Genomic DNA, 27,296 nt, shown 5'->3' on the forward strand with positions numbered 1-27,296 from the left:
ATAATTCAAAATCAACCTAACACTCACTGTCACTTGTACTAACATCACCGTCGATGAATACTCAATTAACACTTACCTGCGTAATATCGTTATTTGACACCATAATATGCAATACCTGACGTAATAATTCCATTATAAGCCATGCCGCGAACAATATTTGGTCATTAATTCGGTAATCCACTTCTTAACGTTCATATATGACAACACACATCATAAAACACATCATCATTTCCTCCTATATTGCTAGCACTTCTTAAATAACCTCGACATAAATGATCCACAAATCACTGCACATCACATGTATTTGCGTTACACAGTTCACAGAGATGTAATAGTAATATTAGTCAATATTGAGACAATCGAGGTCGGAACATCTCAATAAATGATCCGCATACGCCTGTTAACATATAAATTTCGAAACTCCATACTCCAATATTTATACATGTCGCAATGTATTGGATTACTATAATATACACCATTACTTATTACGTGTATACTCCATACCAAATCGAAGTACTTCAGGACATCTAAACCTACTTGAAATGACATACTTCTTCTACGAAATAAAGAGAACTACAGGCAAGAACATTATTTGGCTTTAACACATAAAGATTAACTGACTTATCGACCAGGTTTAAGGTTGCTCATGGTCCAGTGTTTCCTCCTGGCATCCGCATTATTACTACGGTTGGGGCTCACTTTTGCATATTAGCCCTCCGTCTCTTTACTCTTGCTTATTTGCCAGACAAACATGCGTTCTTCTCGAGTAGAATGTGCCTGTAACAATCTTGATTGGGATTATTAGACTAATATAACAGTATATTCTACTAGACAATTCCACCTTTTCTGCTTTTTGTAAATCTTTTGTACTATAAACACGAAAACCTTCTTCATATCTGAAAAACCTCAATAATCATCTACCTCACAGTTTTCATCATAACAGTGACATGCAACGGATTATTTTAACTCAATAACATTAATTACCATTTCAAGGAATACAATTTCGCTACTTACTACATAGATGTCGCAACACAGTGATTATAGAATATCGAATATTTTACCATGTGTAACATCTCTTTACATGTATTTCCTTTGGTTTCGTCTTGTGAAATAACAAATTACAGAACATATAACACTTAAAATTACCACTACATAACTGAGGTTATACAATATTTAATTTAAAAAGATAGTGAAGTCCATTTCTTCTCAATACACATTTTTAAATCGTGACGTACATATCAAGGCTACTCCGGCGCCATGTTTGTGAGTCCGTCCGATCCTTGTTCCATGCATCAGTACTCGTGCTGATTTACTCAACGTCATATGAAAACGCCACATTGACCCCCGCGACCACCAAATAAAATTATGTAAGGAATTTTTTTCCTGATTAAAATCCTTATGATGTATCGTTTATCATTTTTTTGTTTACCCTTTCCATTAGGATGTTGCGACCTTAAGCATGCATTAATTATCTATGTGTACTTTCTACTTTTCTCTTATAATTCTCCACCTTACTAATAAACGGTGTTTAACATTTATACAAGATTTATACACATTTAATGTGAAATTCGTTACTAATAAAGCGCGTATAAGACTCCTGTGTATACACCTGTTATAGTTATTCATTGAATTGCTTATACAGACCAGGACGCTTGTATAAGCGCTGTATAGCAGCGTTCATTACACAAGCAAGCTGACTAAAAGTTGATATCAATATAAGCCCATTTCCAGCTGTCTCACGGAATGACAATGAATAACGATAAAGTAAATGATGGTTGGGCGTATTTTTGTGTAGTAATGTGTTAGTGCTTAATAGACTTTTGAAATTGCGAGTTTGCTGTATTATAATATAATATATCATCTGCCTCTACAAAGATCTTTCTCAAATTTGAATAAGGAAAGGGACAATTCCTCGACATAAAAAATGGTATAACTTGAAAACCGTACGTAATATGGTTTCCATAATTTGTAGTTGAATACGCAGGAATATGATGTATAAATGTCTAATAGAAACGTTTTGATCAAACCTCTCTTTTGGCTACAAAACAGCTTTTCCTTTCTCCTGAAAAGTAAGGATTTTGGAATATGTACACTTTTCAAATCGCCAATTCAATTAAAATTGCCTACGTTTTTCGTACTATCCCAATTAGGAGCAATTGATCTTTTCTTAAGCATTTCCATTTCTTTTTTGGCGTTCATTACACAAGCAAGTTGAAGAAATGTTGATATCAGTATAAACCAATTTCCAGCTGTCTCACTTCGTGTTGCCACTGCCTTTTCGATATGCCGTGCTACTGCGCGACTTTCCGGAAAGTTTTGCTCGTAGATAACCAGCAGAAGCGATCATAAAGGCGGTGAACGTGTGAAAAACGCCAGTAAAATGCAGGAAGAGGTTCCTACGCCTTCGAACGAGTGTATACGTGCTATATAGTAATACAATGCGTATACCACGTTTAATTATAAGAAAAATATAAAGCGCTTATACAGGGTTTATTCACTGTATAACTATACAAGTGTTAAACAACTGTATAAGGAATTTTTATTAGTAAGGCGGTCTGATTATTGACGTTTAATCCATGCTCATTTTCGCTATCACACGACGAATATTCATCAACTTCTGTCTCTGATATTACTTCGATCAATTCGTCGATCTAGTTGTCTTCTTCTCTCCAAGTACAGTAAGGTTTCAAATAACTCGATTTGAATATGGCCTCGTTGGTACCATCCATACTTCGTATCTTATATGACTTATTATCGTACGATTTAACGATGACATACGAGCCAACGAATAACGGCGCGAATATTGAATAAAACCTAGCAACTAGATCTGAACTCTTATGCTTTTTCACATCTTTGGGATCGTTTCCGATATTGTAGATATTAATTTTTCCTTACATGGATTACGACTCAATATATCGGCAAGGATGTTTGATTTTCCACTACAGTGCTCAATACTAACATTAAATTGTTGTAAAAATAGAACCCATATCGATATTCTTTCGCTAGACAGAATAGACTTCAGCATGAATCTCATATCCATATATAATTTTCCGCCACTGTTGTAGTACTTGTACCACAGACAGCATTTCTAATTCATTGATAGTGTAATTCAACTCATTTGGTCGTAGATTCATACCGTAAAAGGATAAGTAGTCTTTCCTAACGTCTCCAGCATTTTCCTTTTGATACAGTACAGCACCTATCCCCATTAAAGATGCATCCGCCTGAATTATAAAATTTAGATCAAAATTTGGATATCCCAATTTAATTGAATTATTTAACAATTTCTTAACGTCCAATAAAGTATGCTTCACACTCGTCGTCCCATTTCCATTTGTTGTTTTTCTTTAATAGGCCATATAGGGGTGCCATAATTTACCATATCCCGGACAATTATCGACAAAGAACTAACATACTCCAATGAATTGACGCACATGTTTTATTTTAGTTGGCCTAGGAAAATTGCTAATTACCAGAATTTTGATCGGGTTTCGTCTCACTCCCTCTCCATCAATTACATGGCCAACGGAAAGTACTTCAAACTGACAGAACTTCGACTTGTTAATGATAATTTTGAAACCAGATCTGGACAGATTATATAACAACTTTCTTAACTTCGTATGTGCTCTTCAAAAGTATCAGTAGCCAATATGATATCGTCCACATAACTAACGCAGAATTTCTTCACTTATGACGTCAAATTTTGATCAAGTTCTCTAATCAACGCAGAACCAGAAGTCTTGACCCCAAATGGTGACCGACCCAAATGGTGACCGATTGAAAACATACGTATGATTGTTGAATATGATACCAGTGAGCAGTGTCATTTTGATTCAAGAACGATGTGATGATACGATGATATCAAATCCATACTAGTGAAACATTTATTCACATGAAACAGTCGAATAATCTCTTTAATGGTTGGGACTTGATCATTCTCAGGTATTATCCTTTCATTTTACGCCCTTGAGTCCAGATATATTCAAAACGAATCGTTAGGATTAATTTCCACTAGAAGTGGACTGACGAATGGAGAAGGTATTTTGGACAAAATTTCGTTATCTTCCATTTCCTCGATAATTCTAGCCACTTCACTGAAATATTTTTTCGGTATTGGATACGTCTTTATCTTGAATGGGCCCAGTCAGTCACTTTTAATTTATATTCATAATTTGGTATCCGTCCCCGTTTTGAATCGAATATGTTCGTTAACGACGGAATAATTCCCACAATTGCTTCTTTTCCTCTCGAGAACATATTGTATCCTCTACTTTCTCTTTCTTTGTATCATTCGAGGTGTTTTCCTTCATATTATTGACTTCCATCTCTTATTTTATGTAACGTAGAATCTCCCTGATTTCCGTGGGTTCCTTATTCAATTCACATAATAAATATATCGACGATTCATTTAATTCATTATTATAATTACATACCTCTATATATTTCTTATCATTCAACGGCGCGTCCAACAACCTTTCTTTCATCTCTATATTCTCATTACCACGGCGAAATTTGACTTCTTCTTTATCCAAGTCAATGATACCTCCTTATGTCCTCACAAAATCTGCTCCCAAGTTTATATTGTGTTGTATATTATTCATGACTAAGAATACATGTGAGTACATAACGTCTTATATCATTATGTCCAAATATGTTTGAATCTTACATATTACGCTCCGGTGTGGAGTAATACCTTTAAATTTTACATTCGACACGGGAATGACCGCTACATCGACTTTTCTCTGTATCTCCTGAAACAAGTGATACAGTAGCTCCCGTATCCAACAAACAACGAATCCACATTTGTATTGGAGATTTTCACTAAAACTATCGGTTGCTTGTGCGTGACATTAACTTTCGACTTCACAGCTTTTTCCAGCAATTCATCAGAGATCAGAACATATATCCCAAGATTCGATGTTAGTGATTACCCAACCAGACTTGATATCATCGTACCATTTGTCACCCTTTTCTCTTATTGATGAGTTGGAGTATTTTCTGCCTCTCGTTCCTCTCATTGAGTTCATAAATTGCGGCCTTCGGATCTAATCTCCTTTTTTTCTTTTTACTCACGACGATATGTTTGATGTGCTAGACCCTCAGCTCCTGTGCAGTTGGGATCTGTTTCTTGGTCATGAAAAGCACGTTCCCATTTAATTCTTTCTTCTGTACTCCGCTTTAACTCTCCTACGTACCTTCGCCGATTTGTCTCTCTTCTAAGTATGTTTCTCTTATCTTGATACGAGAATTGTTCTCGTGAACGTTGGTAATGTCTGGGTTCTCGCCGGTAACATTGCTCACCTCTTTCTCTTGAAAAATACCTCTGGTTATTATTGTTAACTCAGCGTTCCTGGAATTGCACTCTCCTTCCCTTACGATAGTGGTGCACTCTCCCATCCTTCTAAGGCTCGAATCTCTGTTGCCATCTTTCTCGTTTATGATAGTCATTTATCTCTTCTCCTGAATAATGGATCGGAGTAAATGTGTTTACAGTCATCTTCAATGTTCTTGGATTGCAAGTGATAACGTGGACTGCCATGTTATCCAGTTGCCTCAATATCTCTTCCACATGTACAGCAGTCTGAACATTCGTTGCAGTGAGTAAGCGTTGTACCTCAGGCGGAAATTGCTCCTCTATAGCGCGTATCAACTATGACTCGGGAGGTGGAGTATCCAATTCTCGTAATTTGTGGAATAGCTGGGTAAAATTACCTGCGTACCAACTCGGACCTGTACCTGCGTATCTTTTTTAATATATTTCTAAGCGTAGGCTTGTTGTGTGTCCAAGGTCCACAATTTCGATAGGAATGTCATAGCGGAATTCTTCATAATTGGTAGTGTAGACCTAAACGCCTTGAACCAGATAAGCGGGTGACCTTCAAGATATTTTTCTACTATTCAGAGTTGACGCTCGGGTGTAATTTTCATCTCTTTGAAATAGTCCTCTACCTCTCGTAAGAAATATTTAATCGTCAGACCATTCCCCAAATTAAACTTTTTAGGTCTATCCTCATATATCCTCATTTGTGTACAATAGGTTGGTTATTAGGTGTAATGGTGTTGTAATCTCATATGAACTCCCTATTTTCAGGGAATGAACCTAATAAGTTCGTGTGATCCCTAGATATAGGCAATTCTATATCTTGAATTCTATTTGCTTCATTTACAACATTCGATTCCGTGTTATCTTCGGCCAATTTTAAATTTAAAATTTCATCCTCCAGATGTCTGATATTTTCAGTCAAATCTCCGACTTTTTGGCAGCGTGGTCTTTATATTCCTGTTGTTTATGATTTTATATTATCAAATTGTTGCCTAGTTGTTCCTTGGTATTAATCAATTCCAATTTCGTGAAAAAATCTATCGACGTTAATTCATCGCTTAGAAGTTTTAACTGGCTTTGACTTTCTTCCTGATCGCGGTTTAATTTCATTTTCAACTTCGAAACTTCATTCTTAATTTCGTCTACGCCGACGTTAACTCTACCCTGCGGTTCTGCCAGGTTTTGTAGTATTTCCGTTTTAACTATCTGCTGATTTGCCTCAATTGAATCTTTTACATCCAATCTCAAGATCGACATGTTTTCTCAAGCTGAGATAAATTTAGTCCGATCACGTTTACTTCTTCTCTTATTGCCTTATATATTTTTTGATCGTTTGTGCAACTTCCTCCAACTCCTCTCCAGAGTTCTCCCTTGCACTTACTAATTCCCTCCGCACAATTTCTTGTGCTACCATAGTTTCTTTACGCATAATTTCCAGCGCTTCCATAATCTCCTGACGCATATTCTCCTGAGCTTCCATGTTTTCTTTATGTGTGTTCTCTTGCGCTTCCATCATCTCCTTCTTGCCTTCGTTAATCACTTCCCGGATGGATTTTATATCCAATTGAACCACTTCTTTGCTTTCATTAATTTACTCCGTAATGGACATTATGTCTTTACCTAGCTCTTCCCACAGTACTTCAAACAATGCTTTAACTTCTTTAAGGGTACTCATATTCTCTAATTTCAGCTTATATATGTTTATATATATCCACTGATCTCTATAAATATTATAGATGTTATACCACAACAATAAAATTGATATCTTAAATAATAAGTAAGCCCCTCCCGCAGAAATCCTACGGCTACTTCGAGGAAAACTGTACCTGACGAAAACAAATGTAAACCTACATACCGTGTTCGTTTAGATTATCATTAAATCAATTATCATTAACCATTTATAACATCACTGCCTTACATTGTTTCCCTATGCTATGCCTTTCCAGAATAATCTCAGGTTAATCTACGGATGCGTACATTGACATATATTATTGGCATAACCTTAATCAATGAAATTGACATGCAGTCTACATCTATGCTTGTATTTTTATAGTCATTGTGCATTAACATTTTACAATAATTTTGTGATATTTATGTTTTCTTATTTAGTTCCACGAATAATTCTCTCGCCCCATCCTAGTCATTCTTTCATGTTCACCATTCTATACATCTTAACCATCTCATCTCGTTACAAACAAACTTGTATTTCGGTCGTCACATTGTCATATATACCTCATCTTCTTCGTCTCACAATCACCAAGCCTTTATGTTGGGTGTCACAATATATCCTATATCTCATAATAATCGAGTTAGCGTATTGGGGATGGGAACGCATCGGTTATAACAATCAAGCCTTCATGTTGGGGGTAAAAAACGCGTCCGTTATCTCCTAGTAATTAAGCCAGCGCTTCGGGCGCCGAAAATATGCACCCCTCTACGTCGGCGGCACGGGCATTCTTCACTGTTTGCAGATTCTTTGGAATTCTATCTTTAAAAAATTAAATGTTTAACATATTTTTCAGTTTCATCTTCAACAAGAACGGCCCAAGAATATTTTGAAAATACAACTATAACTGTTGACTACTTATATCCTTTATTAATTTTAGATATACCTTTTACACGTCCAGAATCCATTTGTACTAAATCGGCTTGCCAAAGATATCAATAAGATAAGTTATAACGTTTAGCATTGGAATATTTTTCTCATGGGTTTATGAATTTCATTTATGATTTCCTCCCTAATATTTAAATTTTCTATTTTTTACAAATATGCCTTCCTTACTTTTACATTCTGAACATACACCCTCAATTGCAGTTCGTCCATTTTTTGTCGTATCTCTATTAGGATGAACTGTTTCAGTAACGTTTTTACATCTCAAACACCAAATATGATTATGCATTTACAAAGAGAAAAATATAATTATTTAAACAATACCTACATCAGGATGAGGTTCAGTTGCACATGTATTATTTAAACAAAAATAATAATTTTAACATCTGAGGGTAAGTTTTCTGGACTATCACAAATTTCAAATCCTATTTTGGTTAAACGACCAATTTTAAATGGTTTACTCAAAACTATATGTTTGATAACTTCTTATGAAGAATTATGGATATATACAGGACTGAATATATTTATGTCACCTCCCGAATATATTTTAGGAAATATTTGGAAATCAGAAATTATAACAAATATTTTTATAATATGCAGCTCATAGCAAAATACATAGCCTATTTCAGTATCTTCATGTGTTGAAAAGGTCTTATTGATTTCAATTTTATTAAATACTTTTCTTTCTAATTCCTCTACCTTTCCTTTTAATTCGTGAGTTTTGTTTCCATAGCCGTTAGATGTTCTTTAAATAAAAATGTATTTCTTTTTTTAGAATAACCTTTTTAAACTCATCTATAGTTATACCTTTTGAACGGGTGACTTTCCCTAATGCTTAATTAAATTGTTTCAAATTAACTGCATCACCATCTTCAATTCTCTCACCAATATTCGTTAATATTTTTTTCCAGAATCCAAAATAGTCATCAGTATAGCACATTTTACTTTTGAATTCTTCATCATAAGTTTCCTTAAGCAAGAAATCTGCAATTTTATCATGTACATCTTTCTTCTTATAAATATTATAATCTATACCTGATGGTTTTTTTGATTCATCATCAAATTTCTTTCTAGGTAACAAACTTTAATTTTTATCTATATCTGTCTTTTTATTGACATTATCATAAATATTATTTATTAATTTTGATATATTTTATAATTCCTCATCAAATTACTTTTTAGGTAACAAATCTTTAATTTTGTTACCTGCATCTGCATTCTCTTCTCTTCTCTTGTAACATTCTCGTCGGTGTTTCATCTCCTTGCTCTTCAACTCCCTCATCACCCCCTTGCTTAAACATTTCTTCCTTCAGTTCCGTCATGTCTCTCATAAGTCATATATTAAAACCGTCCACATGCACCTCCCTATTCCACAATTCTACTTCCCATCTATCTAACTTTTCCTCTTCGAACACATATCCTATCATTTCTCACTTCGTTTACCCACCTTCCCTTTTACACGCATCTCCTTGACCCGCCACCACCTCTTGGCCAGAGCGAGGGCGTAACCCTCTAGGTGACCCGTCCCACCCCTTCCGGGTGGGGAATGAAAAAGAGAATAGTAGTAGTAGAAGAACGGTGCAATTGAACTGAACGTTACAGGAAAACCAGGTTGCGTATAGACCTGGCAGGTTCACTGAAGTAGCACTCCACCAGTTAGTTTGTAAACCAGAGGAAAGCCTAGAATATAAAGAAATTGCACTGGCGGCATTTCTAGATATACAAGGAGCCTTCAGCAATACAACCTATGACTCTATGATCAAAGAATTTGAAAATAGGAAAGTGAGTAAAACCGTCGTCAAATGGATGAAATCCATGTTAGACGGAAGGAAGATAAAAGCAACCCTGTTTGAAGAAACGTTGACGGTTAGGGCCACCCGAGGCTGTGATCAGGGAGGAGTTATTTCGCCTCTGCTGTGGAACTTCGTGGTGAACAAAATCATAGCTATGCTCAACGAACAGGGATTCTCTACACAAGGATACGCAGATGACCTAGTGATTGTGGTATGATGTAAGGTGATGAGTGTTAGCCAGGACTTCATGCAAAGATCACTCAAACTTGTGGACATCTGGTGTCGGGAACAACAACTATCAGTCAACCCAAGCGAGATAATTCTGGTCCCTTAAACTAGAAGGAGAAAATTAGAACGAAAGAGATCACTGAAACTTTTGGGCAAAATATGGAAGAACAGGCACCGCACCTAGGTGTAGTGTTAGATAAAAATCTAACCTGGAATCCACATAATATAGAAATGAACATAGCCCGGGCGAAGCACTTGATGTATGCATGTAAAAGAGCCGTTGGGAAGACATGGTGCCAAAGACCATCAATGGTAATGTGGATATACACAATGATCATTAGACCGTTGATGGCCTGCGCTGCAATCATCTGGTGGCAAAAAGTAAGTCAAGGAAAAGTCGGCAGTAGATTGGATAGCCTACAGAGAATGGCATGCATAGCCATAACAGGGGCTATAAAAACTACGCCGACTGAAGCCTTGAATACTATACTAAACCCCCCATCACTATGCAGTTTCATAAAAGGACAGGCTAGAATGAGTTCATATAGAGTGGCACAATCAGAGGGCTGGAATGCACAAAGACCCAATTTAGGACACTGTAAAATTCACAGAGGAGTAACAGAGGAAGTTCTATGAATGCCTTCTGATCATATGACACCAAAGTTCAACTTTGAAAAACCGTTCGAGACCAAGATAATAAAAAAGAAGACTGGGATGTCAGCAGATGGAATACTGAAAAGAAGATATAGTGTGGTGTACCGATGGCTCAAAGACTGTGGATAGCGCAGGAGGAGGGATCAATGGGGGAATATCTGAGAGATCAGTCCAGATGAGCCTGGGCAGACACACTACAGTTTTTCAAGCTGGAATGATAGCTATCACAACTTGTCTTGAAGAAAATCTGAAAATGAGCTGTAGCAATAAGAATATTTTCATTTTTACGGACAGCCAAGCGGCCATTAAGGCACTAGAGGCAGTCCGGATAATATCCAGAATTGTCTGGTATTGCCACTCACTTCTCCTGAAGCTCTCAAAGTACAACATTGTCAAAATAATATGTGTACCAGGGCATGCAGGTATAGGAGGAGAAGAAAAGGCAGATAAACTGGCCAGGAAAGGGACTGAAACAAATTTTGTAGGCCCAGAAACTGTATGCGGGATTTCCTATGGACAAGCCCGATACTACATAGGAAAATGGGTACAAAAGAAACAAATAGAAACCTGGAAAAATACTCCAGGATGCAGGGTTGCAAAGGATCTGATAAAAGTACCAAACAAGAAGCATACTGAAGAATTGTTGAATCTCATTAGAGAAAATATAAGATGGGTGGTAGGACTGTTGACAGGACACTGCCATCTAAAAAAACATCTACATAGAATTGGAGTAATTAGAGACAACATATGTAGGAAATGCCATGAAGCAGAGGAATCAGCTGAACACATACTTTTCGATGTGAGGCGTTGGATAGAATTACTTAGTACTAACAGGTGAAGAGAGAGAAAAAATCCAAGAAGACACAATAAGAACAACCTGCAGCTTTGTGAAGGGAGCAGGTATATCTAGATGGGAATGAAGGAAAAACAGGGTAGCAAATGGTCTTAGAGTTCGACGCTAATTAGGAACTAATATTTAGAGGCCCCATGAAGAAAAGAAGAGAAGAAGAAGAACCACCCAGGTTTAAAAATATAATTGTCAATCTTTAAATTTCTTTTGCCGCAAACAACTAGGACCAATGACTCCGAAACGAATATAATTTCGCAAAAGTTCTCCATGTCTATATTTTACTTTTTCTCAGGAAGTATTACTGTTAAATCCCAACTTACTTTTTTATTTTTACTCTTTCTATCCACTTATTTATTTATAAATGAATAGAATTTTTGAATTAAGTGGTACATCATCAGTTTTAGAAAAAATTAAAACTTGCATTGCGAGATTAATTTTAAAAACAACAAAAAGTAATATAATACACAAAGAAAAGTACACTAACTGACAGAGCAAATGCAACACCAAGAAGGAGTGGTCAGAACTTTATGCCAATTGTAGGGTAGACTGACGTCACTGAGGTATGCTCATGATGTGAAATGCGCCGCTGTGCTGCGCACGTAGCGAACGATAAATGGGACACGGCGTTGGCGAATGGCCCACTTCGTACCGTGATTTCTCAGCCGACAGTCATTGTAGAACGTGTTGTCGTGTGCCACAGGACGCGTGTATAGTTAAGAATGCCAGGCCGCCGTCAACGGAGGCATTTCCAGCAGACAGACGACTTTACGAGGGGTATGGTGATCGGGCTGAGAAGGGCAGGTTGGTCGCTTCGTCAAATCGCAGCCGATACCCATAGGGATGTGTCCACGGTGCAGCGCCTGTGGCGAAGATGGTTGGCGCAGGGACATGTGGCACGTGCGAGGGGTCCAGGCGAAGCCCGAGTGACGTCAGCACGCGAGGATCGGCGCATCCGCCGCCAAGCGGTGGCAGCCCCGCACGCCACGTCAACCGCCATTCTTCAGCATGTGCAAGACACCCCGGCTGTTCCAATATCGACCAGAACAATTTCCCGTCGATTGGTTGAAGGAGGCCTGCACTCCCGGCGTCCGCTCAGAAGACTACCATTGACTCCACAGCATAGACGTGCACGCCTGGCATGGTGCCGGGCTAGAGCGACTTGGATGAGGGAATGGCGGAACGTCGTGTTCTCCGATGAGTCACGCTTCTGTTCTGTCAGTGATAGTCACCGCAGACGAGTGTGGCGTCGGCGTGGAGAAAGGTCAAATCCGGCAGTAACTGTGGAGCGCCCTACCGCTAGACAACGCGGCATCATGGTTTGGGGCGCTATTGCGTATGATTCCACGTCACCTCTAGTGCGTATTCAAGGCACGTTAAATGCCCACCGCTACGTGCAGCATGTGCTGCGGCCGGTGGCACTCCCGTACCTTCAGGGGCTGCCCAATGCTCTGTTTCAGCAGGATAATGCCCGCCCACACACTGCTCGCATCTCCCAACAGGCTCTACGAGGTGTACAGATGCTTCCTTGGCCAGCGTACTCTCCGTATCTCTCACCAATCGAACACGTGTGGGATCTCATTGGACGCCGTTTGCAAACTCTGCCCCAGCCTCGTACGGACGACCAACTGTGGCAAATGGTTGACAGAGAATGGAGAACCATCCCTCAGGACACCATCCGCACTCTTATTGACTCTGTACCTCGACGTGTTTCTGCGTGCATCGCCGCTCGCGGTGGTCCTACATCCTACAGAGTCGATGCCGTGCGCATTGTGTAACCTGCATATCGGTTTGAAATAAACATCAATTATTCATCCGTGCCGTCTCTGTTTTTTCCCCAACTTTCATCCCTTTCGAACCACTCCTCCTTGGTGTTGCATTGTCACTGTCAGTCAGTGTATCAGGTACGATAACTGTAATGTTTATTCCACCAGGACAATATGATATAGAAAATTTACAAAACGCTATTCAAAGTCAAGGAACAATTCTAAACAGATTATAAATAATTAGGGATAATAAAACATATTGTGATAAAGAAGAAAGTGTCGGTTCAGTTTTAGGTTTAAATAATCAAATTGTACAACCAAAATGATTAAAATCAATTCTAATTATGCTGATGATATGTTTATAAAGGATTCCGAGCATTTTCACCGTGAAACAAATATTATTGCTTCTTTTAAGCCTGATTTAATATTTGGTACCAAAATAACCAATATTTTGTTCAGTTTTCGATATAATTCAAAACTTAAATATAACTATAACCAAAGTACGTGATGAATTAATAGATTTCAATGGTGCAAACGTAACAGTAATTTTAGGGATGCACAAATACTGTAAACCATTTGATTTTTTGGTCACCCCGTTTCAGGGCTACCGAATTATATGCAAGAAACAACGAAATTTCTCGTTATAAGTCAGGATGCTATTTTGTAGCAGTCTTAAAAATTCATAATTTCTATTATTTTCCCAAATAATTAATTCTTCACTTTGCTCATTATTTTCTTTGTAATAAATGGATAAAGTAGGAAGTTGCCAGTGGCAGTCATTTCCAATCTGTGGAAAAAGTAAAAATAATATAAATTTGCCTAATAAGGATGTATATATATTAAAGTTGGAGATGGATGTATTTATAATAATCCTATCTGTATCTTACTTTCGATGCAACTCATGCTATGGGAGTGATTATACACATTCTGAAGGAAAATCAAATGTGAAACTAATTGATAATTTTCTCACTCAATTATGGTAAACAGTACCGTAACTATAAAAAGCGAGGATATACTATCTGTTGAGTTGATCATCCAAATATTTTTGAACAGTTCATTATCGCCTAACTTCTACTCAGAATGATAATAGAATGTATGAAGGCAATTCTGTTAATAATAGTAAACTGCAGAAAAAACTAATGAGGTTTTGATGATGATGATGCTTCTTGTTTAAAGGGGCATAACATCGAAGGTCATCGGCCCAAAATGAGGTTTTATATCCATTTTAAATATTATAAAGAAGTAACGTGGGGAGGCGTTTTAACTGTTATTTTCACTTGGAGCGAAAAAAAATGTACAAGATGCTTTATATAGATGGTTCACTAAAATGCAGCAGGAGAGAATGTCGCACGAACTCGGCCTGACGAAGGAAATGTTACTGTAAATTCTATGGAAATAAGAATACCAATTGTTAGATACGAACAAGTTTGTGACCAAGAAAGGTAAGGTAAGGGTTATTCTGCCCGAAGGCAGTTCCGAACCTCCGCAGAGTTGTTCCTGAGCCGGAGTTTACGTGCGGTAGGGTGGCCAGTTCCTTTCCGCTTCTCCATTCCCTTACCCCCACCAACAGCGCGTGGCAACACATCCAACTCCTGACTACGCCCAATGTTGCTTAACTTCGGAGATCTTACGGGATCAGGTGTTTCAACACGGCTACGGCCGTTGTCTTGCGACCAAGAAAAAATGCTAAAATCCTAAGTGAACCGAAAAAACCTATATCATTCTATGACCTACAAACTCAAGAAATTTCTGGCATTAGTGGAAAAAGAACTTTGAAATACATATTACAAATTACTACAATTAAATGCCGTGTGGTATGCCGCATTTTTTGTTGTGTTTCAAACTAACAGAAAAGGAAAACAAGTTTGACCATGTTTAACTTAAAAATATTTACGTGAAAAATGGAAGAAACGACATATTTCCAGAAGAAATTTGTATTATAAGTCCTCCCAATACTTATCTCAAAGCCTATAATGAATTTTTAGAATTTAAGCGCCTAACTGTTTTAAAGACGGTTCCTTCTGTTAATCCTCGGGAGGTCATTAATTATTACCCCATTTATGTTATCAATATGATTAAGCGAAGAAATGTGATAACGGCTCAGAAACTACTGTGAAGCTCTGTGTGACATTTAATGCAAATATTCCTGATAGCACACTTGATTTTATAATTAGGTGGGGTGAAAAGAATTTAACCTATGATGTTAAAATGGAATAGTAACTGAAAAATTTTAATATAAAATGAAGAAAATCTTGAAAGACTTTCTTTACTATTTAATTTCATTTCTTAAATCATTTTTAGATATATTAATAATTTTTAACATTTCTTCAATATAATGCGCATATAATTGCACTTAAATACATTGAGACACTGGGTTCAGGCTCGTTCAGAGTGCTTTTTTGCAGATTTTCGTGAAATTATTTATTTTAGACGTTTTTGCGTCATGTTTCGTTAATTTGGGTGATTGTTTGTTTTCTCTCTTTTGCGATTTTTCGTGCAGGCTCAACGAGCGCAAAAAATATTTTTAGATCTTGGGAAATTTGTAGAAAAATGTGTTTTTTCATTGATATTTCTTTAATTTTCAATAATTTTTATAGTTTTTGCGTGTTTTGCTAATTTGGACTAAATTGAGCTGGGGCCCTCAATATGTATCTACTGTTTCGAGTTCGGTTTTTGCGGGTTTTATTGCCCAGAGGGGGTGGAGCTGGCCACGGGCGGCAATTTGGGCAGCTCGGGGGCAGTTTGCGTGGGCTTGACCTACCTTTTGGTTGTAGGGGGCTGGGCCTTCTTATTTCTATTATTCTTGGACGACTTACTTGGACGGTTTGGGTTCACTCTCCTTCCGTGTGGGTTGCAAATTTAGAATGCCTCCGCCTGAAGGGTTTGGTTCGCCTAAAGGGCCTTGTTTTTGGTCCCTTTTGCCTGAGAGGCCTGCGGGACCTGAAGGGTCCTTTAGATGAGGAGCCTGGTTTCTTTTTGCCTGAAGGGCCTGTGCCTGACGGGCCTGCTTGGGCTTTAGGGTCACCACGCTTGTCACAATTTTGCCCTTTGCCTTGAAAAGCGGCTTCGTATTTCCTGCGGCTGGGACATTCCTTAAAATTGGCCGCGTGTTTCCCCGTCATTAGCGCACTTAGGCCCCATTCACAATGCAAATGTAACCGTAAATTTAACGACGCAAAGTAACCGTAAAATTAACGTAAAATTTGCTGTATTCACAATGGAGGGACGTACGTAACGTAAAGAAGACCGGGCCGATGAACTTCGATGTTAGGCCCCTTAAAACAACAAGCATCATCATCATCATCATCATCATCACGTAAAGAAGACCCAGCAGCCAATCAAAACACTGCCGTATACAACAGCAGGAAAGTCGGGTTGTTACACATTTCTCATCTCGGAGTTTTGTTATATTTCAATACCGCGATGGAATCCAACAACGTGCTAGCAGAACTGATGTTACTGCACACATCTCTTGCGTTGCTCCTGGGAACTGTGTATCTGAAAATGCGAAATAGACAACGGCGCAGAAGATGATGGGTTCATCCTTTGAATCAAAGGAGGTTATCACCGGGCGACTTTGGTAATCTACTGCAAGAAATGCGAGAAAATGATCCTCATGAGTTATTTTTGTACATGCGGATGAAACCTGAACAGTTTGACACGATCTTAAGTTTTTTGTCAGCATTTCTAATTAAAAGAAGTGTAAGATCTCCTTTGCCGACCTTTATGCACCTAGCTATCACACATAGGTAAGATGTTCTTTTATGATATAGTTTTCGTAAACTAGTAGTTAATAAATCAATCACTACTGATCTGCATTTTAGGGCAGTAGTCCAGGTGGCAGATTCCCTATCTCTTGTATTCCTGACCTTTTCTTAAATGATAACAAAGAAATTGGAAATTAATTGAACATTTCCCTTGGTAAATTATTCCAGTTCCTAACTCGCATTCCTATAAACGAATATTTGCCTCAACATGTCCTCTTGAATTCATGCTTTATATTGTGATCTATCTTACTTTTAAAGACACCACTGCAAATTATTCGCCTACTAATGTCATTCCATGCCATATCTCCACTGACAGCACGAATAATACCACTTAGTTCAGCAGCTCGTCTCCTTTCTTCCAAGTCTTCCCAGTCCAAACATTGCAACATTTTTCTAACGGTACCCTTTCGTCAGAAATCACCCAAAACAAATCGAGCTCCTTTCCTTTGGATTTTTTTCCAGTTTTTCAACCAAGTAATCCTTGTGAGGGTCCCCTACACTGGAACCATACTCCAGTTGGGATCTTACCAGAGACTTATATGCCCTCTCCTTAACATCCTCATACCCTCATAACCATGTGCAGAGATATATACCCTTTATTTGCAATCATATTTATGTGATTACCCCAAAGAAGGTATTTCCTTATATTACCATCTAGGTACAGACAGTGATCCCCTTTAGGAACTTTCTCCCCATCAATGCAGTATTTTAAACTGAGAGGACTTTTCCTATTTGTGAAACTCACAACCCGACTTTCAACCCCATTTATCATCATACCATTGCCTACTGTCTATCTCACAACATTATCGAGGTCATTTTTCAGTTGCTCACAATCTGGTAATTCATTTATTACTTTGTACAGAATAACATCATATGCAAAAAGCCGTATCTCTGATTCCAGTTCTTTACTCATATCATTTATATATATATATATATATATATATATATACATAAAAGGAAACATAAACGTCCAATAATGCTGCCTTGAAGAATTCCCTTCTTAATTATTACAGGGTCAGATAAAGTTTTACATACTATAATTCTCCGAGATCTATTTTCTAGAAATGTAGCCACCCATTCAGTCACTCTTTTGTCTACTTCAAATGTACTCATTTTTGCCAGTAGTCTCCCACGTCCACCCTATGAAATGCCTTGGACAGGTCAATCGCGATACAGTCCATTTTATCTTACTGGATTCCTACAAATTGAGCTTCTGTGGAATAAACTTTCCTAAAAACGAAATGCATTATGTTGAGCCAGTTATTAATTTTGCAAACTTATGTAATTTAATCAGAAACAAGTCCTTCAGATATTGTCTTTAGTATATCTCCAGGAATCTTATTAATTCCAGTTGCTTTTCTGGTTTTCAAATTCTGTACTTTATTGTAAATATCCTTGTTATTATAGGCACATTTTAATATTTCTTTAGTATTGTTCACCACCTCTATTTGAACATTATCCTTGTAACCAACAATATTAATATACTGCTGACTGAATACTTCTGCCTTTTTAAGATCCTCGCATACACTCTCCCCTTGTTCATTAACAATTCCTGGAATGTCCTTAGAACTGTTTCTCCCTTAAAGGACCTACACAAACCGTACCCTTCATTTTTAACTAAAATTTGTATGACTGCCAATTATACTTGCCATCATGTTATCCTTACCTGACTTCTTTGCTAGATTGCATTTCCTAGTAAGGTTCCTTCAATTTCTTCTTACATCCACAGCCATTTCTAACTCAATTTCTTTCCAACTTGTACCTCCTTCTCTTTACTTCTCTGTTGGAGTGTAGTGGGCCTTTATCATTCCTTAGCACCTTTAAAGGTACAAACCTGTATTCAAATTCCTCAACAATTGCTTTAAACCCACCCAATGTATCTTTATGTTTCATTTACTGTTGTCCACCAAGATTAGTTACTTTTTTAACTTCTCATGCCTGTTTTATCAGCTATATGGTACTGACTAATAGTCCTACTTTTAAGACCTTTCTTTATATCCCACATAGCATATTATCTTATCAAATAATTCTGAATCAGCTTCAGCGATACCCTTTTCCGGTCTGTACGCTCCAAAGACATCACCTAGAATTTCATGTTTGTCATCTTTAACTTTTTTGTAGCTTACAGATTCATCTTTCACCATAATTAATTCTCCCTCTCCTACCATTCCTATGCTATCTCTACGATACACATTCCAGTTCCGTGAGAAAATTTCAGCATCCTTTACAGCATTTCTCAGCCATGATTCAACTCTTTTTACAATATCTGGCAGGGATATATCTATTAAAGTACTCAGTTCTATTCCTTTCTTTATAGTACTTCTAGTTCAACACCAACATTTTTATGCCATCCCTACTCGACTTCCAGATCCCTGTACCCGTATCACTGCTCCCTGGACCACCCTGTTTCCCAGTATGTACCTCCCTATAACCCTCTTAAACAAATTTCCTAACTTATATTTACCACTGCTTTTTAAGTGAGGGTCATCTGAGTGCAGATCCCTTTCTTCTACCCACCCATTAGGATATAGAAATCTCACTCCCTGTTTCCTACATACCCACTCCACAGTCTCGTTTAAATCCCTCATACACAGTATTCCACTGATAACAATCTCCGCTTCCTTAAACTTTCCCCCTACTGCATTTACCAGATCCCACACGTCCCCAGCTATGCTGGTACTTATACTTGCTTGCGTTACATTGTTGGTACCATTGTGAAACACAACCGCAATCTCCTTTCCCTCCTCTTTCCCTTCTACTTTCCTCAACATCTGCCTTAACTTAATTCCTGGATAACACACTACCCCGGTTCCATTTCCTCCATGCGCATTCCCCACATGTCTAATAATGAAATTCCCCATGCCCAGAAACCAGGCACGGCGCCATAATACGATCTCCAGACCTGCGTCACCACCAGAATGAAAGATATATTATACAGCTATTAGCGATCCCAATCTTCATATTGAGTGTTGATATCGAGCCAGAGATCTATACCCATACAGATACTAGTGATCTGGCAACCCTTTTTAGAACTGTGAACGACAGAACATCAGGAGAGCACGCTTAAGTACAACTTTCTACCGATAGGTGGTTAAGAGTCTCTCATAAGGTTATGTATGAACTGCAAGCCTTGCAGAACGTCTGGCCTATTTGCGTGTGTATATCACTCAGAGTGCTCAGACCATAGAGATAGTAAATAACCCACTTGAGGTAGGACCAGCGCCACCGTCTGTGAGAGAATCGCCGCAGCGAGCGAGCATGTTGATATCTCAGCTGTTTCGCAAAAAGCTACACTGTACTCATCAGTGTAAATATCTAACTTTTAAAACTGTGTGGATATTGAAATGGTTCAAAATTCTTACATGTCAACATTCTCAGATAGTACAGTATTGCTGTGATGCTTCTGTTCAGTAGAAAGAAAACCCAAATAGCATAAATATAGGAGAAATGCCCGAAAAAATAATATGACTGTTCATATTTAGTCTTCAAACGAAGTACAGTACTTTATGATTGGGGGTATATATATTTCACTATCTTTTATGTAAATAGTCAAGGCTTAAGCATAATTCTATCCAACGACCGAAAACATTCTCTCTCGTACGAAGCGAATGAGCGAGTCGTTAGGCCTACAAATAATCATGAGGATGTTTCTTCGTAATGGTAAGAATTCTACCGAGTTAGGTAGTCATGAAAATGTAAACAGGAACGTTAGTACCCTCAGATGATGTTCTTCCTCCCTTAAGAAAGCCGACTCGCAAAGATGTATGCAGGTCTAGGAATCTCTGTAATATCTGTAAATATGAGTGTGTCAATACTAGACCAAATTTTTTGCTAAGCGGAAGAAATGTTCTATTTTTTGTAACTTTTTAATTGTTGTTTTTGTACAAGTCAGTTATTTATATCGTCGATGTCCCTCAAAATCGGGGTCTTACAAATTGTGATGTACGTCCACCTGTACTTTTTAGGGAACTTCACATTGATAGGACATGGAGCAAAGCGTTTCCGCGGAGTTGGAGGACGCATGCACGTGAGCTCAGTTCGCACATCCCGTATGCAATAAGAACTTAGATGTGTCTATTACATTTATTGCAATGACTGGGCGTCACAAAGCAGAACCACCAACATAATTAAGCACGAGTCATCACTGCCAGAAACTCAACCAAACCCACTCCACTTGATCCCCACCCATCCTGGTCAGCACTATCTTTCCTGGCAGCTGCAGAAGCTAATTCCTCCGCCCTTTTCTCCCTCCTATGACCCTGTTACACCTGTCTTTTTTATATCCTGTACTCTACATTTCCATATTCTTCTGCTTTCACACTTCTCAGTATTGTAGTGTAGGAGTACATTAATTACCTTACTGTCGTGTGATCTTTGTGTACTATCCTAGACAATATTTCTTTCCCTTCTTTTCTTTGGGGGGGGGGGTGGGCACAGAATAAGTTATTTTATTTTTTCTTTTATTTTCATTACTCCGTAAAGAATATCAAAGGAGTGAAATTTTAGGAACTGTGGGAGAGTTGGAGAGTATGTCTTTTTTCTATCCTGTACTCTACATTCCCTTTCGTCCTACTTTCATACTTCCCAGCAACAGTTCGCTGATCCTCATCTACCCTCTGTTGTTCTACCTGCAGTGGCTCACACCGATTTCTCACATACACCACTCCTGAATATAGCCCTTAGCCTGCACTGTCCTTCCCCTTAAAATATTAAACCGCCTGTATTCTACAATTCCCCCTTTTCCCTCCCATCCCTCTTTTACACCTACTTTATCCTGTATATTGTTTGAGAGAGTTCTACCTTCCTGTGTGTCCTCTGAGAGTATGCTCATCATCTCCCTCAAACTCTCCAACTCCTCCCTCATACTCCTTAATGCCTCGCCACATCCACAGTTTCTACACTTGTAGTCCTTAGCCATTCTTTACAGAATAATGAAAAGAAAGGAAAAATTAACGGATTCTGTGCCCAAAAAATGAAAGGAAATAAATATTTTCTAGGATAGTACAAAAATATCACACGATAATAAGGTAATTAATGAACATAACTACTTAGCCGTACTATATTTTTATCCTACACACCCTAACACCGTAATTACTGAGTTATGAGGTGTAAATTTCATTTTTGTTCCATATTAAAGTGCAATTATAAGAATAAATTGATAAGAGCACCTTTTCAATACAATATATCAAGTATATGATATTACATAAGTCTTGGGATTAGTTTCAGCCATCTAGTGGCCATCTTCAGCCAAAGAGTGCTTGTTCCCTATCCACTCCTTTGTTAACACGGCCTGCCTGCTTCCTCCAACAAGTCAGTGCTTGTTCTACGTCAGACATTAGAGATTTACTGCTTTGTCTTAGGTCCTAAGTCAACTTAAAGACATCATATTGTGACAAGAAGATTATAACATTAATTTTTGTTATTTATATACTTTAATGTTATAGTTATTCCTACAACATTGTCTTTGTCTGGTATATATATTTTAGTTATCATACACACTGACTGACATAGCAAATGCAACACCAAGAAGGAGTGGTCAGAACTTTATGCCAATTGCAGGGTAGACTGACATCACTGAGGTATGCTCATGATGTGAAATGCGCCGCTGTGCTGCGCACGTAGCGAACGATAAATGGGACACGGCGTTGGCGAATGGCCCACTTCGTACCGTGATTTCTCAGCCGACAGTCATTGTAGAACGTGTTGTCGTGTGCCACAGGACACGTGTATAGCTAAGAATGCCAGGCCGCCGTCAACGGAGGCATTTCCAGCAGGCAGACGACTTTACGAGGGGTATGGTGATCGGGCTGAGAAGGGCAGGTTGGTCGCTTCGTCAAATCGCAGCCGATACCCATAGGGATGTGTCCACGGTGCAGCGCCTGTGCCGAAGATGGTTGGCGCAGGGACATGTGGCACGTGCGAGGGGTCCAGGCGAAGCCCGAGTGAAGTCAGCACGCGAGGATCGGCGCATCCGCCGCCAAGCGGTGGCAGCCCCGCACGCCACGTCAACCGCCATTCTTCAGCATGTGCAAGACACCCTGGCTGTTCCAATATCGACCAGAACAATTTCCCGTCGATTGGTTGAAGGAGGCCTGCACTCCCGGCGTCCGCTCAGAAGACTACCATTGACTCCACAGCATAGACGTGCACGCCTGGCATGGTGCCGGGCTAGAGCGACTTGGATGAGGGAATGGCGGAATACTGGATGAGCGTCATCGCAATAATATCAAAATCGTAGCTGTATAACATTACTCAACTCCTCGATATTTGATAAATTTTGGTAACGTCCTGAGTTCGATGCAGATATTGACGATATTATTAGTCACCATTACCCAGACTGTTTGTACCGGATGGATTAATTTCAGGTGCAAACCATTATTTATGGGAGTCTTCCTTGTCCATAGAAATTTACGGATAACGTGTGGACGTGTGTGTATATTTGTAAAATAGTATCCTTAGTTGTAGTTGGTTACAATTCTTTGCTTGGTGGATGATGGTAGCGGGAGACTTATTACGTGCATTTTTATTTTGTTATTTCCACAGGTTGAGTGATTTTATTTTATTGTGAATTATTGATGGGTGTGTTACCATCGTTGTTCTGAGATTCGGCGTTGTGTTAAGGTCATGACACATGGTTAAAGATTTAATTTAATTTAACAATTTTTCTGCTTACTTTTATCACGTAAAGTCACGTGTATTCTGCGGTTACGCTGAACAGATAATCACTGAAAGGTCGAGTTAAATTGGAGAAATAATTAAAAGTGGAATTAAGTGAAAAAAGCAATTTATTAATTTTTTTTTGTATTTCATCTTTTGACCAGTCATGTAACTCATGCTTCTAAAATCTTGTTCCACATTTTCCGGCATGATTTGACATGCGTACGAGCATCATTCTCTAAGCAAAATCAAATTTAACATTCAAAATAATATTCGATAAAATGTGACTTTTATGAAAACAATTTTGTCAGAATTAATAAGAATTCATTAACATGTACCATCACATTTGCTTTCATTTCTGGATGTACAGCAAGAGGTAACGTAAAATTAATTTTTTTTGTGATCATCTCACAAATCTTAATTCTTAGAAGGACGGAATTATTTTGTAATATTAATTTGTATTTCGTTGGTTCATTATTCACTGATATCAGCCCATTTCCTTGATCCACACCATTTCTCTTATGGAACATGTCAATCCCTTACTGAGCACTCCTGAGGGTGTCTCGTGTCTCTAATGTGTTAGTCGTGGTTTAAACGGGCAGAATACATACCCATCGTACTCAACGATGCAATGTTCAATCGCAGAGCAGCTGGGATCTGACTGCGAATTTTCAGTACTGGGATTGTTATTTCCCAAGTATGGAAAGTTACTGTACGTTTTTCGGGGCTTTATGTTGTCGTCCATAAAAGACATCGCCTCCATTAGCGGCCACGTTTCTTTGATGGATTTGCCTGCTCCACTTCTTGTCTCCATGTCGAGTAGTTTTTTTTTCCTTTACAATATCGCTCTCTCATACATTTCATTCGCGACTGGCAATGAGCAATTAAAATACAACGAAATACATTGTAGTACAAGTCTACAAAGTGTACTTATTTTCACAACCTCTCACAGCCTCTGCTGACTAATATGTTTCATCAATGTGTCGAATAATTAATTAAACTAGTCAGCTGTCAGTCTAGGTATGCACAAAAATTAAGGTTATAGGAACCCTCAAACTGTACTTACCGTCAGATTTCATTGCTACAGCAATTTGCTTCCACGTATTATCTCTCAATACAGAGTCCTTGCAAGTTTTTTTCCTCTTATCATACAAACAAGGATTATTTTGATATAAAATTACCAGTCTTTCTTCGAATGAAGTCATCGCGCGTAAAATACAATGTTTACCGATTCTTATGTTCTGATTGGCAGGTTCTCAAACCTTACGTAAAATTAACCGCAAGAGCTTGCAGTTTGCAATCGCTTAATTTTACGGACTTGCGGTTAAGTTTACGTTGGCGCATTGTGAATGGTCCCATTAGACAACATGGCCGCTAACTTCTAAGTTAACGTTAATTTTAAGTTTACGTTATGTTACTTTTGCATTGTGAATGAGGCTTTAGAGCACGCGGGATCGCTGCCGTGGGAGCAGTCGCGAAACATGCCTTGGCATCTTGGATCCAGTCGGCAGGCCGGCCCCGAATGTCCGTGCCTCTGACACACTCCACATGGGGGGCCAGTGGCTGGAGGGGTGGCGGTACGGCTCAACTGTCACCAGAATATTCGAGAGCATCTGCATTCTCCGGAAGTTGTCCGCTCCTGGGGCGTCCGCCACGGCAACCAGGAAGAGGCAGCCTTTGGCTGGACTATTTAACGGCAGGATCTGGTATACCCTGGGCTTGCATCGCAAGCCAGATATCCTTCAGCTCATATGTATTGATGGGCGTTCTCACTACAAATCGCTTCACTGTGCTGTTGGGCAATATCCTTAAAAGTTTGATAAGCCCGTTCAGCACTATAATAGCGATTTCATAGCTGTCAAAGCTGGACATGTGTAGCGGGGGTGCTTCGTGTGCACCTACTCTCGGCCTGGAGAAGTAATAGTTTCTTTGTTCATGTGCCAGCTTTTTGAGAAGCTCCATTTCAATTAGCTTAGTGTTGCTGGTGTATACCGTAAGGGGTGGTGGTTGACCCCTTACGGGTGGTTGGTTTTGTTGGATGTGGTAGTTGAGGCAGTTTCTTGTGTGTCTGTCTGGGGTTTGTGTTCTGTGTTTTTTTGGTGGTGGTATTATTGTGCCACTTGTTGTGTCTGTGGAGCTTTCTGATCGGTTACTCAGTTTTGAGCCCCGCCTTTCTGGACCTTGAGGCTCAGAGGCTTGGATTCTTTCCCTTTCCCCTTCCCTATCTTCCCCCCTTGGAATCCCTGAAACCGTCACCCTGGTTTCCCGGCTGGGTGGCTGGGACAAGGGTTCGGTCACCCCGAGCGCGCGTAGCTCCTCTCCCTCGGAACTTTCAGAGTCTCCCTCCAGGGAGGTACTTGACAGGTCCTTCACCAGTTGAGCCTCGTCGGAGTCTGAGTCCGATTTGCCCTTTCGCTCAGGATGGGGTTGGAATTTAGGTGGCGCCATCCGCCGAGTCCATTTCTTTTTGCTCTCTTTCCCTCCCCGACGCGCGGCCTCTTCGCTCGGGGTGGTGGAACTAGGTCACGCTTTCCCGGCGTCCGGCAGGCTGGCCATTAGTTTGGGTAATAAGGTGTGGTTTGTATTGGGGCAGAGATAGTTTTCAGTTTGTGTTTCTCCTTCTCAGTCACTGGCTCAGGGTAGTCATATCACTGCTCATTCCCATGTGTGAACTCCGGCGCTTCGGTGCTTAGCCCCGGTTCCCGTTCGCTCGCACGTAACGTCATGCCCTCCTGTTCGCTTTCCCAGTGCGGCGTACTCCTGTTTCGGGGCTCAGCCCGAGAGCTGGCTGGCGGAATGGGCCTGGTATGTGCTTCTCAGTGGCTATTGAAGGGGTGGTTATAAGAGTGGTTCTTGTTGTTGTGGTGGTGTTTGTGTTTGTGTGTTTGTAGTGGTGGTGAACGCAATGATCCGTATGGCGCGCCCCGTTACGCCACCGTCCTGTGTCAGGTTTTCTTGCATTGAATCAGAGGTTGAGTCTGTTCTCTTGCTCCTCTGACACCTTCCGTTCGCTGCTCACGAAACACGCGCGACGGTGAGTTACCACCGGTCCCCGCTCGGCCGTGTCATTGACCCGAGCGATGGCCGTTAGCGACAGTCTATGCGTTCTTGTTGCTTGTGTGGGGCTCACTTGCGACAATTTAAGAAACTTATCCCTAAAGATATCCAGGACTCATGGTGTGGGGCTGCCCTCTTGGGAGTGGTTGGTGGGAGGGCGGGAGCGCAGTGAGAACTGCGCTGTGCCCTCCGCTGACGGATTGGCGGCCGTTGAGAGGTCAGAGTGCAGTAATAACAGCAGCTCCTCACTCTTCGTCAGTTCTCGATGCTCGACGAGTGTCTATGAGGTACCAGGCTCATTGACGAATTGCTCTTTCTTTCGGAAATAATGAGCCTGGTCTTGTGTGTGTTTGTGTGGGGACATCTAGAATAAAAATAGTGGGCGCTGGCTTATCCGGCACGAACGCGGTCCTGGACCACGGAGTATCCTATCTAACACTAGGCACCGAGAAGCGGGAAGAGTAAAGCGAGAAATAATCTACACATATCGCTGGGTAGGTAGAGCTGACAATATAAAATTAAAGAAACAGGAGAGCGACAGACACGTATATGGAGGACAAGTCAGAGGAGGATGTTAAGAATCTCTCTTAATG

Source organism: Anabrus simplex, chromosome 2, assembly GCF_040414725.1.
Source record: "Anabrus simplex isolate iqAnaSimp1 chromosome 2, ASM4041472v1, whole genome shotgun sequence".
NCBI classification, from domain to species: Eukaryota; Metazoa; Arthropoda; class Insecta; order Orthoptera; family Tettigoniidae; genus Anabrus; species Anabrus simplex.